Genomic DNA, 12,390 nt, shown 5'->3' with positions numbered 1-12,390 from the left:
TTGAGACATCTTCCCTACGTTTATGTTGTTCTCAGTGGATGCTTGAAGTCATTTGTTTCTCCTTCTGTGAATGTTATCATTACATCCTTCTTATACTTGAGAATGAGTCAATTAATGTAAATAATGTTATGTATAGTTACTAAACTAAACTGATGAATCATTCAGCAAACAGGCGGATTATCTAACCTCGCAAGAAACCAAGCAGTTATCTCCTAGAAAGATGGAGGAACAAAAAAGAAAAACCATAACATGACTGAATCACAAGAAATAAAACTTTTTCTATTATTTCTCAACAGGGGAATTATATTCTTTATGTCGAAGCTATTTGGGTTCCCTTCACTCTCGAAAATAATGCAGGTATGTTGTTATTATTGAGCCGTAATTACCTTCAAAAAATAGCCACATCAAATAGGTCACTGCCCAGGTCAAAGCTGTGAGCTTCATACCACCACCGAACAAATCGAACTTGAAAGAATATTAGACTAGGAAAAAAAGAACATACCATCATCAACCACAGAACAACAATGACACGTGTAATAGGCCATTTCCGAGTTCCTGTCTGCCCCTCTTCAAAGCGAGCCTAAGTGCAAAGTTTTTGTGATGGTAATTAGTTCTACTTTACATATGAATGAAAACTAATTATCATAAGAAAAACTTCGCACTTAGACTCGCTTTGAAGAGGAAGCCGACAAGAACTCGGAAATGGGCTATTAAGATAATACTGCAGGGAGTTTGGAAACAACACCTAAGGCCGCAGTCCTCCAAATTACGTCACTAGATAAGCTATTGTTCCGTGCTTTGGTTGTTGATAGAAAAAAGGAATGTTTGAAATGTTCTGCACGAGCTGGAAAGATAGTTAAATTCAGAGCAAACCATAAGGAAAATAAAGCTGAGAATATTGCAATGAATGCGCATGGCTAATGAGTTTCGTGCCTTAGTAAGTTATGTTTACCTAGTTAAAGGTGTTCGAAGAAGTATCCAGGAAATGAATTTTCACGAACTGCGATGAAAAAATAAATTTCGTCATCACTTTGTTTAATTCTTGTCAATTTCCTAGAGTCTGTCAGTCTGTTTCTTTTGTTGTGAGAGTCAGTAATAGATTGTTGCAGTCTAAGTAGTCCGCCTAGAATAGCTATGCTAACTGTGGGCTACCATGATCTTGTTGTTAGGTGATATGCTTAGAAATATATTGAGGAAACAAAGAGTATCGCGCGGAGATTCTTATGAGATAGGGGGCAATGATTGTAATGTTCTCGCTTTTAGCTTAAACTTACAAGCTTAGTGTCACAGCTCGACTGGTGTATTTTCTCTTCATGAAGGGACTGAGACTTGCAGTCGCTACGTGTTTAAATGTCCACGAAATGGTAGTTGATGGAGCAGGGCTTTATTTAGGGTAGCAAGCGGCGATGCCGTTGCTAAGTTCCCAGTGAGTAACCAAGCAATTTGAATCTTTCATGTCTATTTATCAAGATTTCCTAGACGGAGGAAGATCTTCACATTAAATTCAACTGATATACGCCTTTTTTTACACCTTCCTTGAAACATACCCATAAGCTGATATCACTAAAAGTGCAAAAAAGCGTATTTGAATGTGCGTCTTAAATTCATAATGGTGTTGATTTTAAGTATAAATTTGGTAATTCATGCGGCAGCTACTTAAAAGTACACCTGAACTTAAATATTTTTCGTTCCTAATATATTAAATCTCCCCATTTAAAGCAAACATATGTCACCATTGTTACCCACAATTTCGCTTTTTCTGTGACGTGCAAGCCACTTAAATTTGGCAGAATTTCGTTTTTACTCGTGGATATATCCACGAGTTTTGGTGAGGTTCTTTATGCAAATGTCTCACTCCAGCGTAACCGGAAGTTCGATCTAATAAGCCAATCACCAATCAGGATGGATAATCACAACACAGCTTAGAAAGCTGTGACTTCCTGTTCGCGTGGTTGTGCGCCGCCATTGCTGTATCCGCTTTTATACTTAAGTGTTTGAGCACCTTCCGCTGCATTTAGAAGTAAGAAACAGAAGAATTAAAGAAGTGGCTTTCTTCGAAGGTGAAGCAAAATATTCTGAACAAGTACAGATTGATGCAATTAGTTGTGCACCGCCTTTCACTGACCAACGCGAAGACTTTAATACGTACGCGTGTAGAAATGGAATCGACAGACACAATGTGAGAAGACAGTGCTGTTCATCCCCTAAGCTCACGGGGAATAAATAAATTCCATTTGGAAGGTGACTGCCATTTGGAGAGTAACACCGAACCTATCAAAGTATACCTATATTTATCAAAGCTATCACGAAGTTCTGCAAGCTATGAGTCATCAAATCCACATGAATACAACTTGAACAAATCAAACTGATCCAAATCCATCAAATCCAAGCAATCCAGAACATATCAGAGACATACATATCAGAAAAGCATAAAACCATTTAAGAAAAGCTATGCAGAGCTTAAGGCTAAACCAAACTGAAATTTGTCAAGGTCAAGACTCTATTAGACATTCCATGTCAAAAGTGATTCAGTCTTTTTCGTGATAAGATAACACATGGCCCTGAATATGTATGCACTTGCTGTGATCATTCATGGTTCAGATCATCTGTTTCTAAGTGTAACAGTATCAAATATAGCGATAAATATTCGCAAGGTTTGTTGGAGGAATGTATAACTGGCACAAAAAGTGTTAATATTACTGAATGGATCTGCTCTACTTGCTAACCCTGATGACATTAACAATATGACCTGGCAACAAAAACCAGACCTTATGCTAAATTACTCTGTCATCTGTGCGACGAACTTTGAGCACATGGTACAGCTCTTTATAGAGGATGTGTTAACGAGTAATCTTATCCCTGTTGGAGAAATGGTATACTTAATTCCAGCAAAGGGGATTACCTCACATACATGCATTATTTTGGGTATCTAGTTGTATATGAGAGCCCACCGTGCTGTTACACAATTATCCAACTATCAATGATAATGCATAAAGAAAACTTCAGCCTGCCAATTTTAAACAATCGCGGTAACTTTCATATCCACGAGTAACGACAGTGGCACTTTGATTTATCTCCCGGGCCAGACGCGAAAAGTTATCAAAACTAGCACTAATTTGGACCCACGACCGTGATGTGAGATGCATGGGTCTAGTCTCAATTTTACGTCACAATTTGCTTGCATTCCTGTTTTCAAAGAATTTTGCATTGCAAAGCAGTTTGTGGCGTAAAATCTAGATTAGACCCATGCCTGTCACGTCACGGTCGTGCGTCCAAATTAGTGCTAGTTTTGATAACTTTTCACGTCTGGCCCGGGAGATAAAAAACGAAATTTAGAGGTAAGAATGGCAAAACACGTTTGCTTTTGCTGGGGAGATTAATATTGAAGAACAAAATTATTTGAGTTTTGGAGCACTTTAAGGAACGCGTATACTACCTTGACAGTAGATAAAAGTCTTGTTTACATAACCAGGTGAGTTACTTAAGTGTATAGATATATGAACAATAAAAGGAAGAACTGTTGCCAGCTTTCACAGATTAGCAAAATGTTATCTGAGCTGGACACAGGTCAAAGTTTTATGTCACAGTTACCGAGGGGTAGTAATAAAAATAGAGGTCTTTTCGTACCATCAGTGGTAAAGAGTTCTTCTCATAAAGGGCACAGTGAATTATCCCAATATCCAACGACTGATTCTGCAAAAAATTACTCTTATAGGCAAACAGGTAGGTCGAATTGAATCCCAGAAATTTAGTGATTACATTCTAACTTACACGGTGATTTTTTTTCTGGAACTTTCTGAAATCGCCAATTCGAGAACTGAACGTCAACTCGTTTTAATAGAAAAGCGAATCGTATTTCCTTTACACTGTATTAAATCTATAATAATCCAACAGTCTTTTTCACCGGGTTTTGAAGTATTGTGAACTACAATGTCTTGTCTTTATTGGCTGGCCAGTACAACTTGGAATTGTAGATCTTCTTTTGCGTTTTGGGAATTTTCTTTCATTGGAAGTTAAACATTCTTTCAAAATTTATACATTCGGCGTCTTCGCTGGAAAGTTATGTTCGAAAGCTGTAAGCCAGAAATTGTAATTTTGTTTTATGAACTCTACTAGAGTGAGATTAAAGTGACAAATGAAACAAAATGGAGAGGAAACCATTCAGCATTTACCTGAAATTGATGATCCACTCAAAAGTCTTTCATCAAGGCTTTATTCAGAGACTTGAAGTGGGAGTTAACCATACGAAGTAATCAGAACTGATCAGGGACAGCCTGCACACTGTTTAAAGCCTTCAAAGTAATACTGCCCTCTGTTAATGACAACAAGGTGATCGTATCTACCGACTCTTGATTGGTGAATGGCAAAGCCACTCGAGAAGTGACTTTTCTCCTTCAGTCTTTCCGGCTGACCACTGAACACTATTTGATCGATGCCGACAACGTTCTTTTTCGTTATGTCAACCCGGAATATACAATCAATCTGCGGTTATGGTCTCTTGTTTGGCAGCTTTAATTAGGAATATGATTAATATTGGTGCTTACACTTTCGAGTTCAGAAAGGCTTTAGTTTAGCAAAAGGTAATTGGGACATGTTCAACTGTATGTTATTGTCCAATATTGATATTAAATCCATTTCACTTAGGAGATAGGAAATGGTTTGCGATTAGGACCTGCGACAAAGATTTCCAGGTGCTGTGTTCACTTCATTTGCCTCATTGAAACGCAAATTAAGATGATTCCCTTGTTTTGCACTTGTTTTGCACTTGTTTTGCACGGCGATTCTCGCCGGCCATCCAAAGACAGACAACAAAGGCCGCTTTTGCTGTTCAAAAGTTTTTAAGCGCAATCGTTGATAACTCCTCTTAGTTAAAAAGGTGTTGTCTTGGAACTCGCCCCAGTCCTTTCGCGAAAAAATAATTTGAAGCCGAAATTGCCCCTTTGACCTTGACCCTGCTTTTCGATTGGCCATTGCTAGGATTAACCTTGCTAAATTAAGCATTACTGAAGCAAACTGAAACTATTAATCACAAGAAATGACGTTTACTTAATTGTCACTGATGCAAAAGGCTCGAGGTAGAAATAGGTACAAAGGTGTTTCACTCAGAGAAGTTCCACCAAATAACTCGGCTTCATTTAAGGTCGGGTTCGATTGACCCTATTCGGGAATAAGAATACGTGGAGTGATGATTTAAAACTGTATGTTTGGCGTTTTAAAGCAACAAGAATAATAAAGATATGTTTAAAATAGCATTTTAACAGTTGTTTGACAATTTTAACGTGACTTTCCGTCAAAGCGAAGGGTTTCTAACTTCTATTCCATGTATTCCTATTCCGGAATACGGTCAATCGAACGCGCCCTAATATTTCTTAAAATATGTCTGATAGTGCTCATCAGTATTTCAAACATTAAAAAAATGGTGGCAAAGGCTTGAAGTAAGAAGTAAGTTTGAAGTAAGTTTGGAGGCTTTCGTTGTACATACTTTGAAGTAGAAACCTGCAAGTAACCCAAGTTAAACGAAGAAAGCCGAAAGTCCGAAAATCTCTTTCGAGCAAACCAGTTTGGAAATGATCCTGTATAGAATTTTATACCGTGTTTGAAATGCGTTGTAAAGTCGATTTTGCTTACCTTGAAATTAGTAAATATAGATAACAGGCCCTTCAACAACTGTGTCAGTACTCATCAAATCTCTTCTTGAGTGTCCTTATCGAGTGGGAGCAGAATAATAGCAACCACAGCGAAAGACAAGCGCTCGCAATGAACACAGAATTTAAGAACCACGAAGCTGTTAAATACCTCTGATTTCATTGGGCATTGTTGGGTTTATTGTTTCTCATAGTTGCATTCAAGACTTGAGCTAATTCCGAATGCCGATATGCATCCATAAAATTCCGAAGATAACGGGTATCGATGAAGTGGATATTGTGTCGTTCCATTAATTTGAACTATTGTTTTTTGGTTTTATCAGTATCAGGGAGTCCGTTGTTACGTCTTTGGCATTAGAACGAGTTTCAATCGAGTGTCGTAAAACCAAAACCAAAGTAATTACTTTGGCCAATCAAAAAGGACGGAGACAATCCAGTAAACCAATCGAACTCGATATACATGTAGCCGACACAAAGCACGGGAAAATGTGCAAGCGCGAGCCACGATTGGTTTTGGTTTCACTTCTGATTGGTTGAAAAAATGGCGCGAGAACTTTGAACCAATAACTGAGTGAAGTAAATGCAAAACCAAAGCAATTCGCTAATTGCTTTCGACACTCAATTGAAAACCACTCTATCACTCATGGCTCATACTCACGGTTCTTCTTGATGCAAACTGCTAACATCCATATGCTTTTGAAAAAAAATGCAAGAATATTTGACTGTGCTAGAAAGCGTGTTCAGTGAGCCCTCAGTAGGCCAGTACGTCTAATTAACATGCACAAAAGAATGACAACTCACCATTTATAAAAATAGTCCGTTTATTCTCGATTCGGTAGATTGTTAAAAATATTAAGGCTTGGGGAACGTTATGCCGATGAATTTTAGGGCACAATAAAGCAACTAAAGTGAGCGAAAAGTCGTTCGACAAGCGAAGGCTAAAGTGGATAAATGACAGACAGGGTAGAGGAGAAAATCTAGCCATTTTAGTGGTGAGTTTAAATTGAATTGTACACCGCTCATAGTTACGATTCTATTCTAATCATGTTTCAAACACGGAGAGGGACGGGCAATGTATCCCCACCCTTGGTTCCCAGGGTCATCACATCACGGCTTGATGGAAGATTACAGGACGAGATCGGCGTCTCTGTGTTTTTGCGACCGGCAATCACATAATAGGGACCTTTAGATCGGAAGACGAGGACGACTTCGAGTAACATTTTCCACTCTGAGCACGCGCACTTCGAAAAATGTCGGCCTCCAAACCTCATGCGCATGCTCAGTACGTAAAAATCGTACTCGTAGTCGCCCTTGTACTCCGATCCAAAGGTCCCTTATCCTTTTTCTCCTAAGAGTAACACTTTAGCCTCAATGATCATGAGGGCCGGGTAAGGAGTGACAAAGTGAACAACATCTGCCACTCCAAAAGTACGTCCCACTCAACCCTTTTCCTCCTAAGTGTGACACTTAGGGCTTATAAAGGGGGTATAGTTTCTAAAGAAACTGTGGTGCTTCGTCGGGGGGAAGTCGTACACAAAAATTTGGTTTTATCAGTGGACTTGATAATGTAAATTGACCACCGTACGTACAGGGATTATGAAAGCTTTTATAATCCCTGTACGGTGGTCAATTTACATTATCAACTCCGTTGATAAAACCAAACTTAGGGCTTATACTCCACCTAACGCCAGACGATTTCATCGTTAGTAGGGGCCGGTCCGGTCCAGGTGGAAGGGTTAATGCTACCATAGTTAATAGAGGGGAATGGTTATGAAAGCCGACAAATTTCTTTGTTGTAGGTTTTTGTTCTCTTTTTTGGCCTTGACTGTGCACAAAACACAATAGTTGTTTACTCCGTACTGAGGAACTAACCAATAGAAACGCGTTGGTTACATAATTCATGCATAGTGTATGAGCGCAAAACAAAAGATTGTGCACGGTCGTGGACTTTCCAACCTAAATCTTGGCATCTTTGTTTGCTCCTTTGATGTTTGCCGAGCTTCCAAACCATTCCCCACAATTAACTATGATGCTACAGCACTACTAAAATGCCGCGGCCTTCCTCTTAGCAACTGAATTAAAGAGCCAATCAAATGGAGCCTTTGTATTTCGTACTGGATCTCAGAGTCAACCCTTTAGCTAGGAGAGTTATTAATAGAACGCGTCTCGTAGGAAGGAGAGTGGGGGGGGGAGGAGTTTCGAGGTTAAAAGAATCAAAACAGAGCTCTGACCGTGCTATTGTTTTACGTCATATAACCCAACAAACACGCATCCCACTGGAAATGTCTTCGCGTTTCGCCGTGGAATTATGACACTTTCCGAGGGAAAAAGTCGTTCTAAAAATAAATACAGACTTCATTATTAGAGGCAAGAGAAAATGAGGGGACAGAGAGGGAGGCTCAAGACGTTGGTCGGGATATGTTACGTCCACGAAAGTTATTTTTAGATGAGCGGAAGTCTTTGTTCTGGGGGAAGTCTGTCTTCCGAGACATCCGCATGCAGTCTTGCTTCGCTCTCAGGTTCTTAGTGAAAAGAGAAAATGATGGCGCACGTGAAAGGCTGATGAATATATATTTTCTTTCAAACATCGGACCGAGGTTGGCCTGCATGCGGACGTCTCGGAAGACTTCCGCTCGTCTAAAAATAACTTTCGTGGACATGACATATCCCAAGGGCTGGACCGGGAGCCTCCTTCTCTGTCCCCTCATTTTCTCTTATTAGAGGGTAATGTGAAGTGCTAGTTTTCTACTCATGCAAACCATGTGAGCGTTAGCCCTACTAATGGAAATCGTGGGCCCGCGCAAGGACAGAGGAAAACTCTGACCAGGGTGGGAATTGAATCCCATTAGTAGGGCTAACGCTCACATGCTTCATATGGGTAGAGAACTAGCACTTCCCATTACCCTTTAATAGTTAAGTCTGTTGAAATATAAGTGCTGCACGGCCAACGTTTGCAAAAACGTAACCCTTCCTTGTACTTAAAATAAATATACTCGGGAAAGGCTTGCCTCAAGGGGTAAGTGTAGATATAGAGGCTCCATTTCATGGGCTCCTGCTGAAGTATAAAGTTTTTTTGTTAAATCGAGTTTGGACCGGGCACGTCCTGGTTGCAGTCTTCTTGAAGGGTAGGTTTTATTGCGGACACACTCATGATTTCCGGTACAGATTCCAACACATCAGTCTCTTTTAATCTCTTGGCATGGGTCGCACTTGGCAAATCTTTGCCGGAATTTGTTTACTTTGCGGTGGAAATCTGTCATCGCGGGCCTTTGCCTAGTGCGACCCCAGGTTTTTCGCTTCGGCAAAAACTTTGCGAATCGGCAAAACATCAAATACGCCGTAGTGCTTGGGTGGGGCAGGCAGATTTTCGCAAAGTCGAGCCAAACAATGAGAATCACAGTGGTAACTGTCAACGCTTGTCAGTGTAACATGAAAAACGATACGCGCGGGAAGTTCAGTTCTAGTTCGCGGTTTAAAATACGGTTAAATGAAGTTCTTGTGACTCGAAGCTGCTGACGAAAAAATTCCCCTGGTACTGATATGTCGTAGTTGTGTAGATCAAACCACGACTCTAACGAGCGGAGAACTGACCAGGTATATGGTGATCGAGCTATCCTTCGTCGACGTCGATGTCTTCCTCTGATCATGGCCGCAGTTAAAACAGTAAAACATTCCTCTGCCCATCGTTCGTAAATCAAGCGAAAGACAACAAACTGCTGTAGGTTAAGCTGAATGAACAGAAGGAGAATCAGCGTAATAACTATGAGCACTCCTTCCACGGGACGCATACTTTTTTCTTTTTAGACCGCGATTGACATCATGCCTTTCGAAAGCACATTGGTAAACGACGTGGTATCTAGTATCTGGTTACTGACAATTATCTCCCTAGTGCGACCCGCTGTTTCTATCTAAAAGTTTTCCTTTCCGGTTGCGGTTTCAAATTTTTGTGGTTTTTTAGCCGGCAAAGATTAAAACTTTTCCCAAGTGCGACCCATACCTAAACTTAGATGAACACTGTGACAAACCGTCAGTAGACTTTGAGAATGTCCATGTCGCCGAATAGCTGCCCATGCAAAGGCTGTCATATTAACCTGATTCAGAGCTTTGCGTGTTATGATAGTTCTTAGTAATACAGAGACAAAACTATAGAATGATTGTTGGTCAAAGGAGAAAGCACTTTTCGTCATAATTTCTTTTTTTGTCTTAAGCTTCGAAATGGGGAAAAATACTTGATTCCGATTGGTGGTTGTTTTTCCTCCTGCTTAGCCTAAACACGCGTTGATAGCAATGAGTTGGTTACCTGCTCGCTTGATGGGGAAACCTCTTTATGAAAAAATGTACTTTTTCATCAAAACGCGAGGTGCTGCAGAAGAATTTGGAGCTACGGTGATAGCTTAAGTAAGGTTGCGAATTTAGAAGGCTGCAGTTAAGGTTTCTCCGTTGAGGGAAAATATAGTTATTCAAGTTTATCATGTTCGGGATAGTTTCAACAAGCTTAAATTGCTCTAAGAAAACTCGCTTTCGATTCGAATTCGTAAGTGAATTGTTAAAAACGTAAATACTTGTCAGTATAGAGTCGAATAGAGGACTTGAATGTGAAGTAACGTTGGAAACACAACGGTATGTTAGTTGTAGCAAGACTGAAAAGTTATCATTCGGACAATGTTCATCTCGGCGATCAAAACTGTAGAAACTACCTTATTCATGTTAGTCTTACTGCTGATCATCATCCTTGGAAAGTTACCCGGTGGACAGTCAATTTTGTTGCAGCCTCTCGTCACAAGTTCGGATGGTTGGCTTCTGTGCACTTCAAATCGGGCACGATGATAAAGTGTTTTCTAGTCACTTGCTCACGATCTGACTAAAGACAAAAAAAAGCATGCATGTGCCGTACATCCGTATTATCGAACGTAACGCGGCTTGATGTCTTTGATGAAAATCGCGTATCGCCCCGCCAAGAAGACCATCAAATAAAGGTAAAATGGAATAAAAAAAATCACAGGAATTTCAACCTTGCAAGCTATTACAAAAAAACTTTTGCATTTGGTTGTTCTTAGAAAAGCTACAAGGTCCGATTGAAAATTCGAAATTGATTAAAAAATTAAGACGATTTGCGACGCAACTGGGGTAAAAACATACTGATCTCGAATATAGAGAATGGAAGGAAATTGGGGCATAATACTTCTAAAAAAAGACATTCAGTTTTGGAGTGGCCGTATGTATACAGATTTTCATGATCATAGTGTTTCTTAGTCGGTGTAAGTAACGTTAGTTTCACTGGTATGTGGCTTCGTTAATTTGGCTTAAATGTATCTGTATACATAGCTTCAGACATTTCTGTCGACATAACTTTGAATTGTCACATATTGTGCAACAGGTTTAAATCTCATTAAGAGTGCAGTTTATACTGATTCAGGACTTTAATTATTCTATGATAGCTACAACGATGTTCAATATAGTCTTTTATCATCGTGATATCCATATGTTTAGCTTAGAAAAGGGACAACTGTTCATCCCGTCACTACGCATGTCCGTGTGTTCTGTTCATCTTTTTCCGGAATGCCCACGAACAGCCAACCTGTGAATGCACAACGAAGCCAGGAACAATTTCAGCTTTATAATTAAGCTTTACGATAAGCTACTCTGGTACCAAACTGTGCATGTTAGCCTCTTTGTCAAGGGCCTGAGTTATGCTTTTCACGATCAGGTTAAAGAATGACGTACATGATCGGTGATAATGATCATGAAGGAGTTGATGACGATGATAGTGCATCATCACCAGTTAAAGAGATCATCGTTAAATAGAAATGCGTGTTTAACCAATGAAAGGAAGAAATGTTGCAAATTGTGAACACATGGCTATTTAGAGTTATCTTTTAAAAGTTCTCTGTACCCTTACCATGTCATTCTTTAAACTTGTACACAAAGTTTGACCATTGTCTACCAACTCCAGCCCAACAGTACTGGACTTCCTTGTCACTATAAGGCCTGGAACCGTATTTATTGTGATTCGTTAGACCATCATATCCCGAGTAGCATTCCCCATAGAATTGAAGAGCAAATACTTTAAGTTTAGGATCCCTTGCTTTTGTTTTGCGTGCGCACGTGTCAATGGTCTTGGACATATCGTTCCAGCTGATGCGCCCTCTTAAATTGGTGATGAGTATTGGCAGTGATCGATCGTCGCTTCTGTCTTCGTAGCAACCTAACGGTTCATATTGGCGATCATCTGTACAAGGTTTAAATGAAGCATATTTAAAAGGGAAAACAAAGTTAAGGTTAAATTGATGAGATAAATTTAAGTCAAATTGTAATTGAGCGAGACATAATTAATGGTAACAGTTGATTTCAAATAAAATATCGAAGAGCAGAGTAGTGTAACAAATAAGAGGTAGCATCTTGATCACACGCATTACTGCGTTAATGAGGAAATATCCTTATGGCTCCCGGTAATGGGGATAGGGAACCACGACTAAATTAAATTAAATTATTTTTCCTTTTGCCTCTTTCTCCCGAAAAAATAAAACGTATGGAATGGTTTTTGCGTCCGTAGGATGTATAAGACAAATAGACGATAGATGAAGGAAAACGGGAAACAGTCGTTCCGCCGTGAAAGGTTACGTTTTATACTAACGTTGGCCGTGTAGCACTTATATTTTAAACAGAGTTAACTGAATAGAGGGTAATGTGAAGTGCTAGATTTCTATCCCATATGAACCATGTGAGCGTTAGCCCTACTGATGGA

General features: G+C 39.7%; 1 protein-coding gene across 1 annotated transcript in view; it reads right to left on the bottom strand.

Annotated features, from left to right (window-relative positions):
- Positions 1–11,046: 11,046 nt before the first annotated feature.
- The window catches only part of LOC138028515 (A disintegrin and metalloproteinase with thrombospondin motifs 6-like), a 48,605-nt gene continuing 47,261 nt past the window's right edge, over positions 11,047–12,390 (bottom strand). The window contains exons 30-31 of the mRNA XM_068876091.1: positions 11,545–11,874; positions 11,047–11,223 (exon numbers count right to left, since the gene is read on the bottom strand). The gene's annotated coding sequence lies outside the window, so the exon portion shown is untranslated. The remainder of the gene's footprint in view (positions 11,224–11,544; positions 11,875–12,390) is intronic.

Source organism: Montipora capricornis, chromosome 13 (assembly GCF_036669925.1).
Source record: "Montipora capricornis isolate CH-2021 chromosome 13, ASM3666992v2, whole genome shotgun sequence".
Classification (NCBI taxonomy): domain Eukaryota; kingdom Metazoa; phylum Cnidaria; class Anthozoa; order Scleractinia; family Acroporidae; genus Montipora; species Montipora capricornis.
The sequence above is the reverse complement of the archived record's forward strand: the minus strand, read 5'-3'. Positions and strand labels throughout refer to the sequence as shown.